Source organism: Equus quagga, chromosome 20 (assembly GCF_021613505.1).
Source record: "Equus quagga isolate Etosha38 chromosome 20, UCLA_HA_Equagga_1.0, whole genome shotgun sequence".
NCBI lineage: Eukaryota > Metazoa > Chordata > Mammalia > Perissodactyla > Equidae > Equus > Equus quagga.
In genome coordinates, this window is record NC_060286.1 from 20,843,194 (window position 1) to 20,863,182 (window position 19,989).

Genomic DNA, 19,989 nt, shown 5'->3' on the forward strand with positions numbered 1-19,989 from the left:
CACATCAGACGCCTCAATGGACAGATGAGCAAACCGAGGCGCAGAAAGAACAGGTGACTTTCCTGATGTCACATAGCTTTTAAGCAGAGAGCCAGGATTCAAACAAGGTCAAGAATGAGGGATAAAGTGTCCAGCAATCAATAAACTGGTTAAATAAATAATGGTTTATTTATGGAATACTGGGCAGCCATTGACATCTCCTGTTAGAATATTTAATAACCTGGAAAGATGTTTAAGATATAGAGTTGGATGGAAAAAAGAAGGTTACAAAATAGCACATGCTGATGGATTGTTAAAAAATAAAATAAAATACAGAGGTATGATTTCCAAGAAAAAAAGGCAAAATATTCACACAGGCTTTCTCCACAGGAGTGGGGGTGATTTCTGTTCTGTGAGTTTGTCCATTTTTTCTTACAGTATCGTTTTGTGACAAGGACACATCTGACACGAAGAGGCCAGGCTGTGTTTCTCGGGTAGAAGGGGAGGAGTTGGAGTCAAGACCGGCACCTCGAGATGCAGCATCCCAAAGCCGCGCGGTGCGTTGGGAAGCAATGCCTTTCCTCGCAACACCTTGGACTTTTTTCTGGATCAGGCAGCAGGCAAGTGAGGCTGGTACCTGCCCCAGCTGTGGGGACCCCAAGCCTGGCTCTGTGCACACACTCCATTGAGTTCCACCCTTTTGAGCCTGTCCTGGCAGAGCTTGGGGCTCCAGCCAGCTAGGAACAGGCAGGGGTCGGGGAGGGCGGAGTTGGTCTAGGTTTATCCTGGGGTGCATGGAGGGGCAGGAAGAGCTGGAGAGGGTGGCTTGAAGGAGGGCCTTTGTGTCAAGTGTCCAGTTGAGGGGGGCAGGGTGCCTTAGCTCAAAAAGAGAGGGGCAGGGGCCGGCCCAGTGGCGCAGTGGTTAAGTTCGCACGTTCCGCTTCAGCAGCCCAGGGTTTGCCAGTTCAGATCCCGGGTGTGAGCCTACGCACCACTTGTGAAGCCATGCTGTGGCAGGTGTCTCACATATAAAGTAGAGGAAGATGGGCACGGATGTTAGCTCAGGGCCAGTCTTCCTCAAGAAAAAAAAGAGAGAGAGAGGGGGGCAGTATGAGTTCAGTCATCCAGAACTCTGGTTTGCAACCCCATGAGACTCAACAACGCTCATTTCAAAACCTATTTTAAAATATTTTCTAATAACTTAACAATCTGAAAGTAAAGTTGTTGATAATATAACCTACCTCCAGCTATAATATTTTTCATCGATCTAATGCCCTAACTGTATTATAAAGGAAAAAAATAGTTTAGAATAAAATAACATGTATTTCAATACGTAAAAGCTCAGGTATGACTGCCGTGGAAGACAACATCCCCTCCTCTAAAGGCACACACAAATTTTCAAAACTCTCCCTCGGGGAGACTCAATCCTGAGAACCACTCATTAGAGGAACGATAGCTGGCCTTCAGTGAGTGCCCTCTCTGAGCCGCACTGTGCCAAACTCTTTATAGACATGTTAAGTCACCTACTCGTCACAGCCCTGTGAAGTTTATCAGCCCTGTTTTACAGATGAGAAACACAGGCCCAGAGAGGTTGAGTTGCTTGCCCAAGGTCACCCAGCTAGTGAGCAGGGGTGCCGGGATTTGAACCAAGGCAAACTGGCTTTCTCTGGGGAGGAGGCTCAGCCTAAGAGAGCTGGATCAGAGCTGAGGAGCTCTGCCCGCCCCTGGAACCTGCAGTGTTTCTCAGAAACTATTCACATTATGGGCCGGACAATTCCTAGTTGTTGGGGGTGCCGTCCTGTGCCGTGCAAGATGTTTACCTTCCAGCCATTAAAGGCCAGTAGCACCCCCTCTATCTGTGACAACCAAAACGTCTTCAGACATTGTCAGATGTCCCCTAGGGGGCAAAACTGAAGCTGAGAGCCACTGGGTTAGAGGCATCCACGCGGAATACCAGCGCAGGCACAACCTGAGCCAGGTCTGGCGGTACGGGTAGGATTTCTGGAGCTAGAGAAAAGCAGGGCAGCGCTCCAGGGGGCGGGGGCTTGAATGACGGGACAGCAGGAAGTGGGTGATCAGTCACACGGAGGACAAGTGGAAGTGGGGGCCGGTCGGCTGTGCGCACAGGGACAAAGGAAAAGGCGGAGGTCACCTGACACAGAAGGCGGGAGAAGCTGCCTCCCTTCCTGGTTCCTCTCCTGGCTTAATGTCCTGCCCTGGAGGAGGACCCCTGATGAAGATAGAGCCTGAAAATGATTTGGGTTGAGGATCGCATGTTGATCAGGATTTACCAGGTTTTTCCAAGCCCACTCCACCCCCACCTTGAGGAGGCGAGCCTTACTTTCAGACCCTCCCAGGAATCACACAGACCACACGTGCAGGCCCACCTCCGTTGTGCAATCACCCCTCATTCTTAGCCAGGCTCCCAGCTACACCTTCTTGGGGCCTGACAGCCACTTGCAGTCTCCTTGGCCTCAGCAGGCAGCGCAGGGCTCCTGCCTATTAATCCTGAGAAGGGCGAGGAGCAGGGGAGACAAACGCCTTTGGGCCGAGCAGTAAGGCGCCTCCTGCAACGCCCTCCTCCCCTCCTGGCTCTCTGCCGAGCCCCTGTGGGCGAAGAGGGGATCTCAGACAACCCTTTGGCCACTGCACTTGGCCCTCGACTGGAATAATTAGAGACGGAGCCAGGAATGATGTCATGCCTCTGCAGGAGAACCCAGGATGACCTTGAGCAAGGCGCTTACCTTGGCCTCAGCTCTCTCGTTTATCAAATTTTAACTTTCCTGCACTGACGTTCTGGTTTGAAGCCGAAAGTCCTCCGGGGCCAGCTCATCTGAGAGGAGTCTGGCCGTACATACGGGCTTTGCACACCCAACTCACTTCCCCTCCCCCTTCCTCTGGAAGAGCTTCTCTCCCTCTCTGGGTAGTACTGATGCTGCTGTCAATTACGGTGCCCTACCCCCTTCCAAGAATGTAGGGGTGGGCAAGTGTCCCAGGCCGCCCAGAGGACCCTCCCTGTGTTGATGGGTTCACTAATGGACATGCTTCCAAGCAAGCCAGTTAGGAGTCCTCCCTGGGATATGAAAGTCAGAAATGATGTTTCCAGGGACATATTAGTCTGGAAAGATGCAAATCTAAGGCTTCCAGTTGTCATCTTCCTGACCCTGGAAGAAGGCCTATCTGCAGCAGAGAGCCGGTACAAAGAGTGAGACAAAGCTGAGAGCCCAAGAGTGAGAGAAAGCCCTGATGACACTGTTTGAAACCCTGGATCAAACTGTGCCTGAAAGTGATACCCAGTTGTGGGTTAATAAACTCCCTTTTTGCTTATGCTTGTTTGACTCGGGTTTCTGTAACTTACAACTGAAACAGTCCTAACAAATACAACCCTTCAGCAACAGGGCTGTGAGAGGGGATGCTGAGCACATAGAGGGGTAGAATCTGCCGGCTTATACCTCCAGCCTGAGCCAGTGAACCCCAGAAACCCCTGCACCTCTCTCCTGCCACGTGCTTTGACCTTTGACCATCTCTTAGCTTCAGCCCATGGAGGGGAGCTCCACTCACCTAACCCATGGCCCAGTGCCACCAGGCACATTTTTCAAGCTGAACTTTGATAGCAGCCTTGAGAAAGGATGTCCTTGCCCCCAGCCACATAGCAAACCAGGAAACAGGGAAGTGAAATCTGTAATGCACAGTCTGCAGCAAGCTTTCCCCAGACTGGAAAAATGGGGAGCAGGCATTCTTAGGGGTGTGGTACACATCAGCATGGGCTCTGCACTCACTGCTGGCCCCCGTCATGGGAGGTCTGCTCCTCCGGCCCTGGCACTGCAGGGACCAGGAGCTTAGAATAGCCCCCGGGCCAGGTTGATGCCCGGCAGGTCAGACTCATCCTTCCCACTGCCTCAAGCCTCTGACTGGGGAAATCAGCCCAGCCACAGGGCCAAGAAGAGCCTGGGTCTTCGTGTCACTGGTTGGTATGCCCGCAGCATCTGGGTTCTTGGAGGAGTGCTCCACTCCCCTACGGACTGAATTGTGTCCCCCAAAATTCAGAGGTTGAAGTCCTAACCCCACTGTGACTGTATTTGGAGACAGGGCCTTTAGGAGGTAATTAAGGTTAAATGAGGTCACCAGGGTGGAATCCTAACCAATAGGCTTGTTGTCCCTATAATAAGAGAAGAGAGAAGTCTCTCTCTCCAGTAGATGCATCGTATGAAAGGCCAGGTGAGCTCGCACCGACAAGGCGGCCGTCCGCACACCCAGACGAGGGCCCTCACCAGAACCCAGCCATGCCGGCACCCCGATCTCAGACTCGTGGCCCCTCAGACTCAAATCCACAGTGTTTTGTTATGACAGCCCAAGCGGAGCAAGATGCACTCCCCGCCACCCCCACAGGAAGGCCCCATGTGCTCCCTTCTGTGGGGTGGGGAAATAATTCTCCGCCAAGAGCTCTCAGCAGTTCCCAGGTGCCGGGCACTGTTCTAAGCACGTCCATGCCTTAGCTCCTGAATCCTCATAACAACCCCAGAAGGCAGGCAGCATTATAACCATTATACAGATGAGCAACTGAGGCACAGAGAGGTGAAGGAACCAAGGTCACACCACAATACTGTAAAACTGGATTCCAATCCCAGCAGTCTAAACCTAGCACCCCTCGACACTAAGAAACGGAGACAGGAGATGAAGACGAGACTGCTCACGACGGCCTGCGAGATCCGCAGGAATGGAGGCCGAGGGCTTCAGCCCGGCATTTAGACACCTGGCCACGCCGTGCTGTGCAATGAACTGGGTCCCTGGCTCCGCACAGTCCAAAGGAAGTGACCTGTCACCGTGTGCCCTCAGGAGGTGCCCCTGAAGGCTGGCTCCCATTCAGTTGCTGCCTGACTTTGCCTAAGTCACGGCATGAGAAAGAAGAAGTGGACGACAAGCCTGCTCGAAACCCTTCCTGTTCATTCCGTGGTTCTAAAAACACGTAGGCACAGGACCTCAGTGTGGGTGGTGCTGCCAGGGGGACTGAGTAATCAGTTCGCCCAGCGTGTCCCCATTGGGGTGTGGAAGCCCAGATCAGGGTCTGGCACGGATTCCAACTCGCCCCCAGGACGGCAGCAGAATGTGCTTTGCGCCAAACATCCCCAGGCGCAGGAGCTGAGGGCTCACCCCAGCCCAGTCTCTCCCAGATCTTTGTCATCCGATCCCAGTGGCCAAGTGCTACATCACCACGTGGCCAGGCCCACGCAAGTCCTTGTGTGATGGGACGTTGAGTCCTTCCAAGCCTCATCTCCTTGTCTCCAGTGGTCCCCATTACCCAGGACTCTGGGCTGGGGCAAATGGTGCGTTTTAGCCCCCGGGGGGAACAGACTGAGACAGTCGCCCCAGAGCCTGGGCTCCGGGCTCAGATGCCCTCTAGGATATGGGAACCATGGGTTTGGTCTGCAAGGGGCCTCCGGCATTTCCTTGTGATGATGCCCGAGACCCACCAGGTGTCACTGTGTAGCCAGCGAGATGATGGGTGCTGGCGGGAGGGTTTTTCTCCAGCAAGGCCCTAGGGACTGGGGAGCAAGGGCCGGCCAGCGGGAGGCCTGGGTGGAGCAGAGAAGTGGCCCTGTCCCCTTAGCCTCGAGGCCAGCAGAAGCCACGAGCCTGGGGACAGCAGAGGTCTCCATCCAAGGGCTGAAACGCGATGAGGGTGAGGTGAAAGAACAACTCCTGACCTGTCTACGGGGCCACGCCTTCTCATCCCAGCAAGCCACTGGGTGGGACTGGAGGCTCCCTCCACCCTCATCACACCCCTCTCCAGGAGTTCAGCTCAGCTTTCCAGGGCCCTGCCTGGGGCTACCCCCACCCCCAACCCCTCAGAGAGCGTCAGTGGGCCGTGTAGACCTACAGTAATGGGAGAGGCATCTCATCAATTCCAGACAGCAGAGCCCCACCCCTCACGAGGAGCTGGTTCAAAGTCAGGCAGGGCTAGGAGGCTCAGACTGGGCATTTCCAGCCTAACTGAGTCCTGAAGGCACATCGCCTAGAAACCAGAAGGCCCCAAACACTGGTTTCTGTCCCATCCAGCTCCGCACACAGGAGACCCTGGACATGGCAGGGGAAGGGCCTGGAGCACTTTACTCCCCTCAGCTGCAGAGGGCTCCCCCTGCAGCTCCCAGAGGCTCAGGGACAGATCTGGCAGTTCGCGTGCCCCAGTTGGGCCTCAGAGGAAGGAAGGTCCAAATGACGAGGGGCTGGGGGTCTCCCCAGGCCCGGGGTCCAGCCCCTCCAGCTCCAAGTCCTTCTCTCTCCAACAGCTGCTCAGAGGACTCCATCTGGCTCTTCCTGGGCAAGGAAAATCAACAGGGGCCGAGGGGAGAAGAAAGACAGTAGTGCAGTGAGTAGATGCAAGGCCCCACATGTGAGATGGAAAAGGACGGTGGGGGACAGACGAGGACTCAAGAAAAGCAGGGGATGTGGGTGCCCCCTTCACAGGGAGGTGGGGGAGAGACTGCTGAGTTAAGTTGCTTTGGCGTTTGGTCTGGATGATGGCTACTGAAGGTATCATGGGGATGGTGGACGCATCTAACAGAAAAATTCCGTTAGCGTACAGCCCCAGTGTCTTTCCTTTATCCCTCAGTGCACAGATACAGACCCACCACCTGCTAGAGGCGGCATCACGCCGGGTGATACAGGGAGACACCAGAAAACATCCCGTTCCGCAAGGCGTTACAGCCTAGGTCGAGGCAGGAAGACAAGATGTGTGAACAAGAACACACATGCGTGTGCATTGCACACAACACTGACTGTGAAAGCCCGTTGACCACTGTGCAAGTGTGTGAGACCCCAAGTGTTAAATGTTTGCCCCGGCTGCTCCCTGAGCATTCCTAACATAAAAAATACAACCACCATGCAAGACTCCCGAAGCTCTGCCCAATTTCCATAGTGTCTGCGACTCTGTTCAAGATTTTGCACCATATGTGTGTGTGCACATGTGTGTGCACAAGTGTGTGCATGACCAGGCATGTCGGTAGCATCTGCAACTTTGTGCTTGGGAGCCCTGGAAGAAAGGAGTTTCTGAGAATTGTTGCCTGTTGAGCAGTAGATGGACCAAGGGGTCCCACAGGGCTGTCACTGTGCAGAAGGGGAGAAGGAAAGGTCCAAGGGGTTGAATCATAAGCCTGGGGTCACTCAGCACTGAACAAGTTAATACAAGTGGCCACCAGGCTTTTTGGCTGATAAGGGAGCTCCCTGGAGGTCAGAGCTGGAAGCAGCATTGGAAATGGAATATTGGAACCCATGTTTTCTCTTCTGTCTGTGACAACAGTGGGGAAGGTGGTGGCACCTGGTGTCAGCTGTGCCAACCTGGAGCATGACAATCAGTGGAAGACAATGACAGGAAGTGGTTAAGGGCTGGGCTCCGGAGAACTAAGGCTGGAACCCTGGCCCTCCTACTTAGTACATGCTTCTTAGCATCTCTGCGCCTCAGTTTCCCCATCCGGAAAATAGGGACAATGACGCTATCTCCCTCATGGGACTGTTGTGAAGATGAGATGGATGGATAAACACAACAAGTTTAGCAATGTGCCTGGCATGCAGGAAAAGCTGGATGGGAATGCATGCTTATGATTATTCTCTGCTTGCACGCTGGCCAGCAGGATTCCAGCAAGCCCACCTCAGCCCCGAGACCGCTGCTGGGATCCAGAGCTCACCCCTCTGGACTGCCCAGCTCACAGGCTTCCTTTTTTTTACTGAGTTACCTTGTAATTCCCAAACCTGAGCGGCAGGCAACTCACAGAAGCTCCAGCCACCTCCTGGTGAACGTAAGGATGGCAGGCAAGGTGCTCAGGGCGGGCTTTGTCCTGTGGCTGGAGTTGGGGGCATGGCTGGGCGGGGAGGGTTGGGCAACAGACTGATGCTTCCCAGGTGGGGAGGCTGGTGGCCTCTGGGACTGTTTACTCTTTCCTGGACTCCTGTGGCGCTATACAAATTAGGCATCAGTAGAGTTCATGCATCCAGAGCTTACATTAGGCTGTTGACATCGGCTCAGAGTTGTCTCTTTACACAGCTCACTTTGATTTTTGTCATTTGTTTTACTCTCTGCATTTCCACCCCCGCCCCACATCATTGCATGTCAAAACCAGCAGGAACCGTGGAGCCGGCCTTGTCTTCATTTTAGGACTGAGGACCCTGAGCACAGACGAATGTTTTTCTTGTGGCTAGCGTGAGCCTTGCCGAGCCTGCTGAATCCGGGCTGGCCACAGCTCGTCCCTAGAGGCCGGGGACCAGGCCTTCCTTAGCAACCGCCGCTGAATCACAGCGGAGAACGCTCGCGGGATCTGGCCCCCGGGGTGGGTCCATGTAAAGAAGCCACACTTGAGCCTGAGCCCGGCGGCAGAGCTGGCGAGAGAAGGAGCGTGGGCTCCGTGCTGGCACCGGCTCCCCACCCCTCCGCCCCTTCAAGAACCCGTGACAAACAACCTTGCCTGGTGACCAAGCGCCTGCCAAGCCCTGTCACAGGAAAACCCTGGCAGACTCGGCAAGGAGTCCAATTTCAGCCCAGCGGGTGGGGAAACCAAGGCAGCAAGAGCCCAATGTGACTGAGGTCACACACAGCGCTGGCAGCCAGGGGCCGGGCGTCCAGGGCTGCATGCTAAGCCCTGAGCACCAGGCCACCCAGCCAAGGCTCTGGACCGGCACAGAGGAGGAGCAAACATATCCCGGATTCGCGTCAGCAGCAGAGCCCCGAGAAAGGCCCAGTGCTTTCCATCCGCAAGTCCTCACAGTGGTCCCCTCTCTCCAGGAGAAACTGAGGCTCCCCAGGAGCCTCCTCGGGGTGTCAGGTCCAGGCCAGGAATCCAGCTCTAGAGGATTCCAGCTCCCAGCTGAGTGCCTGGAACAGCAAACATCAAAACCGTGGCAGGCTGAGGGAGAAGGGAAGATGAGATCATTGCACCAGAAGGAAAGAAACCAAGACACCGAGGGAGGGCAGGAGGGACAGAGGCCAAGAATGTTTCAAGGCAACCTGAAAACTCCGTCTGATTAAAGCAGGCCCAGACATGGGCGGCTTCCCCTCCGCCTGAGTTACAGGGCCTGCGGAAACCTGGCAGGCCGCCGCCCCTCTTGGGGGAGCTGATGCTGGCCCACACCCGTGTACACGGATTAGTACCTGAGTGTCACGAAGGCAATGGGAACAGTAAGCACGTTTTGGTGCTCTGTGCACACTGTGCATGCACACATTTGGGCACACAAACACGCATGTGCAGGTGTCCGGGCTAGGCGTGCGAGCCCACAGGAGGGTATGCGTGTATTTGCATGCCGTCTACAAACATGTTTTCACCAAGCTCAAGGAGAAGCAATCAGTCATCTCCGAGGAATCTTAGCAACAGCCATCCCCAGAAAAGGCTTCTGCCAGCTGGAGCGGCGATGAGTCAGCAGAGGGGCCGTGGGAGGAGGAGAGCTCTCACCCTGGAGCCGGCCTCTCCCTTCTCCCGGCCTGGCCGCCGCGCCTGGGTCACCGCTTTGGCACTGATGACCGAGAACACATTCCTGGAACTGGCCAGCACAGGCGGCTAAAGGGTTTTTCCCTCCTCCTCCCTCTGCCTCTTCCCTCTTGTCCCGCCCCACACCCGCCCTTTTATTTTTCCTTCTTGCTGCAAAACCAAAACACCGCATTCACGAGTTCAGGAGCTGCAGCCAAATGGCAGGAGCCAGTGGCGGAGGGGTTAGGACACAGGAGCTGCTTAGGCCCAAGCAGGCCAGGGGACGAGGGACGAGGACACTGAGAGGGCCCCGCTGGGCACTGCGGAGCTCTGCTGAAGTCCTACAGGGAACAGGAGGGCAAGGTGTAGGCTCCCAGGAAAACAGATGTGTCTGCCTCTGCTCCAGGGGCAGAGCCTGAGGTCGCTAACACAGAGGAAGGGGTGGGAGGGTGACCAGAGGAACAGAGAAGCACAGTTATCAATCGGGCTCCACGGCCTGAGTGCATGCTCATTTCATCTTCACAGCAACCCTCGGGGTCGGTAGAATTATCTCCTTTTACAGATGAGGTGATGGAGGTGTAGACAGGTAAAGGGATTTAGCCCAAGGTCACACAGCTATTAGCAACGGAGCGAGCTGTAAGGAATTAAACCAGGCTGGAGCCGCCATGGGGGTGGGGCTTTAACCACTGGGCCACCCGGCCTTTCTTCCTGGGCAGCACCTACACTGTGTGTGCCAGGATCCCTGCGCCTACAAAAAATAAAGAAAATAAAACCGAAAAAGGCTAGTGTGGTCCCTATCCGTCTCCCCTCCCGCAAGCAAACAGATCTGGGTGAAGAGCCATCTGCAGCCTCAGCAGCAGCAGCAGCGGCAGTGGTGGTAGTGGCAGGGGCAGTAACAGCCTGGCCCAGCCCGAATCCCTGGCCTCTTTACTGGAGGCAGGAAATGAATAAAAGCTAAATGAGTTTGAAAATGCCAGGAGGCAGTGTTTAGCCCCTTCCCCCACCCCCTCCCCCTGGCAAGGACCGTGTATAGTTACAGTTTAATCTTGGAGATGCCAGACAGCTGTTCCCCGTTGCTAAGAGACTGGCCCGCATTATGCAGATGTCAGGGACCTCAAATGTCTGCCGGAAATTACAGATCATGTCGGAGGAGCAGAGGGGCCTTCTCTTGGCTGGGGAAGCACAGCAGGGGCACCGGCACAGTTGTCGGGGGGGGGGGGGGGGGGGGGGTGGTGGGATGGCAGAAATAAGGGACCCATCTCTTCCCGGGTCTCCCCCTAGGCGGCTCTGGATCCTTCGATGTGCCCGCTCTGCTGCCCTGGCTCCGCTCCCTCCTTCCTGCAGCTCCCACCCCACATCCGGGCCTTCTTCCTTTGACAACTGTGCCAATGCCCATCTCCACCACTCTCTCTCCAGTTTTCCTTCTGGGGCATCTTTCTTCAGGCCAGCGTCCCTCTGTCTGTCTTGCAATCTTCCCTGCCACTGGGATGCAGCTGAGCGGGCTGAGAGGGAGCTGGGAAGATGGGCTGACTCCATCCTAGGAGGATGGCATCCCCCTCCTTGAGCCTCCCTCACCTGGGGCCGAAAATGAACACACAGCCTCCCCGACATCCCCCACCGCCCCCACGGAAACCCAAGCAGGGCCGTTGCCATGGCAACTGCAGGCTACCAGAGCGGCTGCATCCCTGGTCCCTGGGGAAGGGGAGCTGCCATGGGGGTGGTGGGGAAGCCCTTTTCCAAACCCACACTCTACTGGGGACCCTCACTGAAGGTGACAGTGGAATCCACCAGGGTCCCGGGGTGGGCGTGGAGCAGGCACAGCTCCTCATTCAGGCTGGAGAGGGGCGTGGAGAGGCTGCCAGGTGATGCAAAGGGAGCAATGGCATCACAGGGTCTACAGGAGACCCCAGGTATGGGGTGGGGGTGGGGGGGCCTGGGTACAGAGTGGGTGCTGAGGGCCTGCAGTTTCCCTGAGAGCCCACGAGGCGCCTTGAGGGCAGAAACTTTATGTCACTGCCCACGCATCCAGGTGGCATCCCCTCTCCCTGGGGCCAGCTGTGTGACCTTGGCTTCCTCCAGCCTTATAAAATGAAGCCAGGCAAACTTTACGTGCCATGGAAGGTGGCTGTGAAGCTAAGAATAGTGTGTGTGTGTGTGTGTGTGTGTGTGTGTGTGTGTGTGTGCAGCCATATATGAAAGCATTTCAGAGAAAGGTTCATGGGAGCCCCATGAAAGCAGGGCCTTATTACCACCCATCCGGCCTTCCCTGGAGATGCCAGTGAGGCTGGTGGGAGGGGACACTACTTACAGCTGTCTTTCCTCACACCCAGGTATTCCTCCCTGCCAATGGACACCATCCTCAAAGAGTGCCTCACTGATTTTTGTCCTGACTCCTCTGGCCATCTCCTCCTCTGGCACATTCCTACAGCAAGACACGTCAGATGGGGAAACTGAGGCACAGAGACTTCCGAGAACTGCCCAAACCGTCACAGACCATTAGCTTCCCCATGGCTTCCTCAGAACTGCCAATCCCCTACCTGTCCCCTCCAGCCTCAGCCCCTGCCCTGAGTTTAAACCTCAGGAGGACCACGACCTCTGTCCTCACCAGCTGGAAGCCCAGGTCCCCCCTCTAACTAGCCATGCGAACTGGGCAAATAACCAGACCTCCTTAGTTCTGATTCTGCTTCTGGAAAATGGAAACAATAATAGTACAGACCTCTCAGGATGCTGTGAGGACTGAATGAGATAAAACATACAACCTGCTGAGCTCCTGCTAAGCTCTCGATACATTTTAGTTCTTTTATTAAGGTGGAGCCAGTTCCTGGGCACTTCCTCCTTAGAAAGGGGCCAGGCTTCAGCAGCGAGAGGAGGGGGACTTCCTTGGGCTGTGTGCACACCTGCTCCCCAGTCCCCCAGCACTGCTTTCTGCCTCTTTGGAAGGTTCTAGAAGGGTTGTCCAGGACAGCGCACCTGGGAGAACTCTGAGGGCAGGCACCAGCCACAAAGGTCTCAGAGAAGATGCTGCACCAGACAAGGGGTGGACGGTGGAGGATGGTGACCCCTCCCCCATGCAAACTGCTGAGCCAGAAGGGATTTGGCAGCGGGCAGGAGCGCCGAGACTGAGTCATGGCTGGCTCCCAGTTCATTCAGCACTTGCGGCCCTCCGAGGCCTTCGCTTGGCGGGAGGGAGGCCGGGCAGCTGCTCAGTCTTCCTCTTTGTTCCTCTTTCTCTCCCCGCTGGGCCTCTCCCCATCCTTTCATTTCCTCTCCCCAGCTTGCACTCTCCCTCGTTCACTTTCTCACATCCTCCTCTTTCTCTCATTCTCCCACCAACCTCAGTACCCTCCCCCTTTCATCCTTCCCTTGAAGCTTATTTCTTGCTTTCTCATCCTTTCTTCTTCCTCAGAGCTCAGAATCACACTTGGCAGCCTCCTCCCGGCTCCCTGCTCTGAGTCCTTCCCTCCACCCTCTCCTCCAGCGGTCTCTTTCCCTGCCCCCCTCATTTCCTCCCTCCTGCTCTTTCCCTTCTGTTTCTCCCTTCTCTTTTCCACCTTCGCCCCACCTCTCTGTCTCCCCTTCACCTCAAGGAGACACTTCGAGTCCCTAGACAGACAAAGCAAGGTCAAGGTCATCCATCAAGCCCTCACCAGCCCTTGTCTGGGAGATTGGGGTCCAGAGACCAAGGTCAGAGCTGAGCAGAAAATCAGAGTGGGTTGGGGAGAGTTTGTCTTGGAGTCCAGACAATTCGTACCGGCACCTGGAACCCTCTCCTTACCTGGCCACCTGCTCTGCCAGGTCCCCTCCTTCCTACAAACACCCTGCCAGGCTTCCAGCTGCCTGCTGCACCAGCTCGGGTGGAGCCGGGACCATCTGAGTCCTGACCTCCCTTGTTCCGCTTACCCCCTCACTCTCTGCCCTGGTGCATGGAGTCCACGCGAGAAGAAGGCAAGAAAGAGATCAAAACGATAATAACCTGCTTTGAACTGGAAGGACAATGGCTAAGGGAGGGTTGCACCATATATGAAGTGCACGCTGTGGGAGAAAAAATGCAAGGCAGACAGGCTGACCTTGAATCTTGACCCTGCTTCCTATTAGCCAATGACCTTGAGCAAGAGACTGGCGGCACCTCAGTGTCCACCTCTGTGGAACGGGGATGATATGAAGAGCACCGCCCTCCCAGGGCTTTTGTGCAGGAGAAGCACATGGCACTGGCCTGTGGTGGCTGCTCCTCAGCACCAGTTCCTCCCTCTTGAGAGAAAGGAAGCCTTCGCGGAGGAGATGGGGCTTGTTCTGGGTGTTGCGGGATGGATAATAATAGTCATCACACTTCTGTTTTTGTTGACAGCAAGTGCTATGCTAAGCACTGTGAATGCATTGTCTCCTTGAATCCCCAGCAACATAAGAGGCAGTTATTTTCTTATCCCTGTTTCATAGAAGAAGCAGTTGCAGCTCAGCAAGGCTAGGCAATTTGCCCCAAGTCACACAGCAACGTGGAGAAGCAAAATTCTTAATTCCTCTGCAATCAGCTGGGATGCGGGTATCGGACACAGCAAGAGTGACAGCAGGCAAGACCAAGAGCAGCCCCTAAACCAGGTGTGAGCAGGGCTCAGTGAGAGTCAGGGTGTAGCAATGGGGAAATTCTGATGGAGGCCAATGCGAACCCCTCCGTCACCCTCGGTCAGACCCAGAGCCTGCCTGTCTCCTGTGTCAGTGCTCAGCCCCTGGCCAGCCTGCCCACATTCTTGCTGTGGAACCACGGTGGGGAGAAAAAGGGCGGGGTCCAGGCTCCCATCTCTGGAGCACCTCGTCCCCGACACTCCCCCTTCCTTCCCACACACACACCCTGTAATCCAGATAATCCCCGAGGTTCCGTCCCGCCCCATGAATGGCAAAAATGATCTCTCTTGGTTTTTTGCCACCCTGTGTTATATAACAGAGAGAATCGCTCCTTCTCTGGGGAATCAGGACAGGGCCTGCGGGGACAGGCCGGCTGCCTGAGATGACAAACGGGCATCAGGGAAGAGGGCAGTGGGGCTGTGGGAGGCGGTGTGTCATGGGAACAAGAGTGATGAGGCCTTAAAAGCGGTGGTTTCTGCTGGGAAGAGGTGAGCCGGGCAGACCTGAACAGGTGTAGCCGCTCCACCTCTGCGTCCCAGCCGCAGCGCCCTTCCCCCGCCAGCTCCAATTACTCCTGGCTGCTTTCAAATAGAGCTCCGCAGTTTCCATGGCAACTCACCCACGTGGTCTCTGCCTTGGAAGCTGAAGCAGGGAGCGGTGAAGGGCAGCTGAGGGGAGGCAGGAGGCCTCGTGGAAGGTGAGGGCAGAGTCCCGCCCTCCCAGCCCCCTGTTGTTCACCTTCACCTCCAGACCCCCGGCTGAGGCCGCACAGCGCCCCCAAGGAAAAAGGAGATGGAGCTCCAGGACAGAGAGGCAGCAAGATCACCTCCCCTAAAACGTGCCCTTGACTTGCGCCATTCTATGCCACTGCCGTGGGCTCTGGGGCAGCATCTTGTCATGCTTCTGGGCTCTTCAAGGAGAGGCCAAGGGAGATCCTGAGCAGGAAAGAGGGCTTTGATTATGCCTCATCTTCCCTTCTTTTGAAAGGGGGTTGGCATTCTGTTCTGGAGCCAGGGTTTGAATTCTTGCTTAGCTGCTGTGAGCTGTGTGATCTGGGGCAAGGAGCTGAACCTCTCTGAGACTGTGCCTTCATCTTTACAATGGCGATGGGCACATCTGCTTCTACGTGTTGTCAGAGGGGAGCAAACGGGATGGAATTTGGGAAAGTGCTTTGGGAAAGGAAAAACAGAAAAGAGATAAAAGCAGAGACGCTCCTGGCGAAATGGGAGGACACAGCCCACCAAGGGCCTCCTGTCTCTGGCCAGGGGCCCAGCCAGACTACATGCAACCCTGCCATTCAGAAACCCTTGGATTAAAACCCTGACTTTTTTTTAAGCCCCTACCTTCTTGTACCATCTTTGTCTTGATTGCTCTCCCCTAGACTTGACGCCTACCAAGAGTGTCTCCTTCTGGCCAAATCTCTAGCCTAGAACCAGGTGCCCGGGGTGGGGGGGGGGGGGGGGGGGGGGGGGGGGGGGGGGTGACACGTGCATGTGCCTTGCTATCCCGCCCGCACCACGCTCATCTTTTAGGCGGTGAGGCATCCCTGGAGAAGACAGCACAGCTTCTCCGCGCATCCGTCACCCTTTCCCCCTCTCCTGTCTGTAGACTGGGAGGCTCCCTGGAGGTCTCCAGCAGACAGTTTCTCTCCAGCTGATTGGCATCTCCTCTGTGCTTGGTCCCCTGAGAAACAGCCAAAACCCTGGGAAGCCAGCTTAACAGAGGGGTGGGGTAAAGGGACGGGGTAAAGGGAGCTCCTCTCCTTTTACCCCACCTACCCAGCTACCCAGCTAAAGGGGCTTGAAATTGGCCATTTGTGTCTCTCTTCCTTCTCCACCTCCACACGCTGGCTCATGAAGAACCCCCCGAACTGCGCTCAGCTACCCCAGAGAACCAGCCCGTCACTCCCCTTCTCCCGAGAGCCCCTGGGTCTCCCTGAGCTGCTCCCTCCTGCCCGGGGAGCCAGTGCGAGCCTCCCGCCTCCTTCCCTGGGCCTCCCTCCCTCATCCATCGAGTGGGGGTGATCTCCAGGCCCCCTCATGGCTCTAAAACACTGACTCAGCAATTCTCTGCAGCAGACAGAAGAGCTGGCCACACAGCCTCCTCGCTCACAGCCCAGCCCCTCCTCTCCGTTGTCACCTCACTCAGCAGTGCCCCTGAATCCCAGAGAGGGTGGCTTTCATTATTCTTTCTTTATTTTTATCAAAGGGTATTTTTTGTCAAAAATTGTGTCTCCCCTGAGACAGTGCAGCCTCTGAGCAGGCTCTCCTTGTTTCCATGGAGACAGCAGCTGGCTCACATGTGTGGTTGCTATGGAAACGAGGCTGGTTCTCTTCCTCTCCCTCCCCTCCCCTCTCACTTTCCCTTCCTTCCTCATCACCTCACCTCCTCACCACCCCTCCTCCTTCACACCACTTGGGATGCAAGAAAGGGCAACAAGAGGCACCCCCAGCAAATTAGGTCCTCGCCCCTGGCTGAGCCGTCTCCACGTGGGCCAACCCGTGTGACTGGTCCTTTCTCCCTGCCCGGGTGCACTTCTGCAGCGGCCCTTCCTTCCAAACACTGGGATGCAGCTTTTCTGATACAAGACATGGGGCACAAGCAGCCTTGAGCGCTCTAGACAAGGGAATCCTACCTCTGACAGGGGTGGGGGCTGTCTTTGCTGCCACCAGCACAAAGCCGACCCAGACGTGTGCCCGGGCACCTTATATTGCACATGCTTTTCTGTGCCACACTGTAGATGTGCGAAATGAAAGGAAGGATCTTGGGTGGGGGAATCCATGGCAACAGAGATGGGGACAGAGGGCAGAGGGAACATACGTGCAGAGTACATCTTGATTGTCAGAGGCTGGTATTCAGATTACGGATCATTTTTCCCACTGACGTGTTAGCACCTCAAGGGTAGGAACCCTGCCTGTCTCGTCCCTGATGGATCCGCAGTGTATGGGGGGGGGATGGGAAATAATAGACACCCGGATGTTGACAGTGATGGCTTTTTAGGTGGTGATTCTTATTACAGCCTTTTGCTCCTGTCCTCAGCGAACACGTACTAAACGTATAAAAAAGAAGAAACGACATGTTTATTTGTTTGATCTTAGAGAAAAAGGGGAAGAGAAATTGAAAGAGGCCCGAGAGTGGAGCCAGTTTCTCCCCAAACGCTGGAGCAGGCATGACAATCTGACCAGCCTCTCCTGTCACACGCTGGGGCCCAGAGAGGTGAGGTGACTGTGGCGTGACAGAGGCGCCAGGGATCTTAAATCAGGAGGACAGGAGAGAAAGCCTGTCAGTCCAGGTAAGGCAGGCCAAGAGCGAGACTCTGGCATCTGCCGCATACTGAGGTGACAGCCACGGTGCCGAGGGGACACACACCGGCAGCCAGCCGGGCAGGCCTCTCCCTTCCTTGTACTTCAGCCCAATCCCCCCGAAGGTGTCGCCTTCCCCACTCCCCCACTCCATCCCGTCTCTCGGGCCTCAGACTGGGAATTTGGCTCAATCTGCAGGAGAACACATGAAAGCTGCCTGCGGCTGACAGTGCCAAAGGGGCGAGTTCCAGCTTCCCGTCTCCCGAGAGGCAGGGCGGGCGGCAGAAGCCATTCTCAAGGTCAAAGAAAAAGCCAGCACATTCTCGTCCTCAGCCAAGGGCGCATTTCTCTGTTTCCTTCCGCTTACCTGCAGTCAACACACCGGCCGTGGACCCAGGCACCTCGGAAACCCGAGCATCCCGGATTTCGGGGGTGCAGAGGCCTGAGGGATCATGCTAATGTTCCCACCATCCCCCCCCCGTTTGATGGGCAGACAGACGACAGGGGGAGAGGGCTCGCCCTGGCTCATCCTCAACCAGCTAATCCTGCCAGCCCGTGAAGCAGAGAGAGGGACGGGAGGAGAACAAAGAGGAGAGGCAGAGGAGGGGCGGAAAGGAGGAGGAAGAGGGAAACCACTCTCCCTACCACCACTGCCACTGCCACCCGGCCTGGAGAGGGAGGACTTGCCTAGCTCAGTGAGGCTGCCGGGCACCGCGAAGAGACAGGGAGGCGCTGAAGGTCAGGGATGAGGGGGAGGCCAAAGATGGGTAGGTGGGCATGAAAAGGGAGGTAGGGCGGGGTCAGGAGATTTGGTGACGGGGTGCTGCATTCAGTGCTTGATAACAAAAAAAGTTGAAAAGTTAGGTTTGTACTTTTAAGGTCACAAAACCCTCACAGCAAGAAAACCACCACATCACAAGGTTCTCATTTGCCCGGTACCACCCAGTCTGAGCGGACGCCCTGAAGTGATGCTGTGTTTCTACTGCCTCCTCACCAAAGCAAAGCACGAGTGCCTCCAGGGTACCATCTGGCTTCGTCTCTTCCCTATGGTGGAGGGGAATCAAGGGTCAGAGGGCCTGGCAATGAGTAATGGGTAGTGTCCACTATGAAGTCTTAGAGGGACCACCTCTCCAACACCCCTGATGAGAGGTTCCTCCATCCTCTGTGCCTTGAATGCATCCTGAGACAAGGATCTCATCCCCTTCCAGGGACCTCATCCCTCCAATCCTGGGTTTTAATTCTCACTTGCTAATATTTGTGCTACCCTTCCCATCAAAAAAAGAAGAAGAAGAAGAAGAATTATTTTGCTTCTCATTCCATTATCTTTACAGAGAAGATCAATGACAAATAGTATCTGGGTACATCTATCATCCATGAACAATAAATTAGCCCTCGCCCCAAGCAGGTCTCCTTGATTCTAGCAAAACTTTAAAAACTTCCTACTTTCCCTTCCCCCACCTTCCAAAAACTTGTTTTGCTCTTGGCCCTTTCTGCGAGCCGCAGCTCCCCGTGGGACCCAGCGGGCCGGGTTCTATTCTTGCCGTCTCCGTGGTTCCTTTCTTCTTGCCCTTGGTTCTGTGCCCTTCCTCCAGCTTTGAATGTGTCCTTCTCCAGTCTGAAATCAGCTGCCAGCTCTGCGATGAGGCACTTCATCTCTTAGGCTCCTCCCCTTCTCCTTCTCATCAAGCCCTTTCATGATTACACGGCCAGAATGTCCTTTTTGAGGGCCTCCCGGACCAGCTCAACATTCTTCTTTTCAGGCCCACCTATAGGATCGTGCCTGCCTTTTCCTGCTGTGTTTTGAACGTTCCCTGACCAAGTTAGAAACGCTACTGTCCTTCTCTCTGAGGCTGGCTTGCTTTGAAGTGGGGAGAGTGTATGAGCGTCCTTAAGCTGCCTTAACAAATTACTACAAAGTGGGGGTGGTTGAAAACAACAGACGTTCATTCTCTCGCAGTTCTGGAGGTGAGCAGCCTGATATCAAGGCATCAGAGGGCCCCACTCCCTCTGCAGGTTCTAGGAAAGGAGGCTTCCTTGCCTCTGCCAGCTCCTGACGTCTGCCAGCAACCCTTGGCGCCCCTTGTCTTGTAGGCTGATTACCCCAATCTCTGCCTCCATCGTCCCACGGCCATCCCCCTGTGTGCCTCTCTGTGCCTGTGCCCACATTTCCTTCTTCTTATAAGGATACGAGTCTTTGGCCTGTGCCCACATTTCCTTCTTCTTATAAGGATACGAGTCTTTGGACTTAGGGCCCACCCTACTCCAGTATGACCTCATCTTGACTTGATTACATCTGCAAAGACCCTATTTCCAAATAAGGTCACATTGACAGGTTCCTGGTAAACATGAATTTCGGGGGGACATTATTTGACCCAGTATACTCCGTCACCCTCATCTTCGATTTCTTTCTCTCCCATACCCCCTTTCACATTAGCCTGCTTCTTCCTCCTTGACATCCTGCCAGTCTGTCCTGTCTCTGCCATCCTGACAGCCAGGGCTTTCAGTTCAGCACAGACTCTGGGGCCAGACCAGGTCCTGGCTTCCCTGCTTAGATGTGGGGACTCAAGAATGTCCCTTCGCTCCTCTGGGCCTCAGTTGCCTGGCCTGCAAAGTGGGGATAACTGTGGTACCTCCTTATG

At 55.4% G+C, this 19,989-nt stretch overlaps 1 long non-coding RNA gene across 1 annotated transcript in view; it reads right to left on the bottom strand.

The window, feature by feature from the left end:
* LOC124231113 (uncharacterized) overlaps positions 1 to 19,989 on the bottom strand; it is a 51,186-nt gene that overhangs the window by 19,416 nt on the left and 11,781 nt on the right. The window lies entirely within an intron of this gene.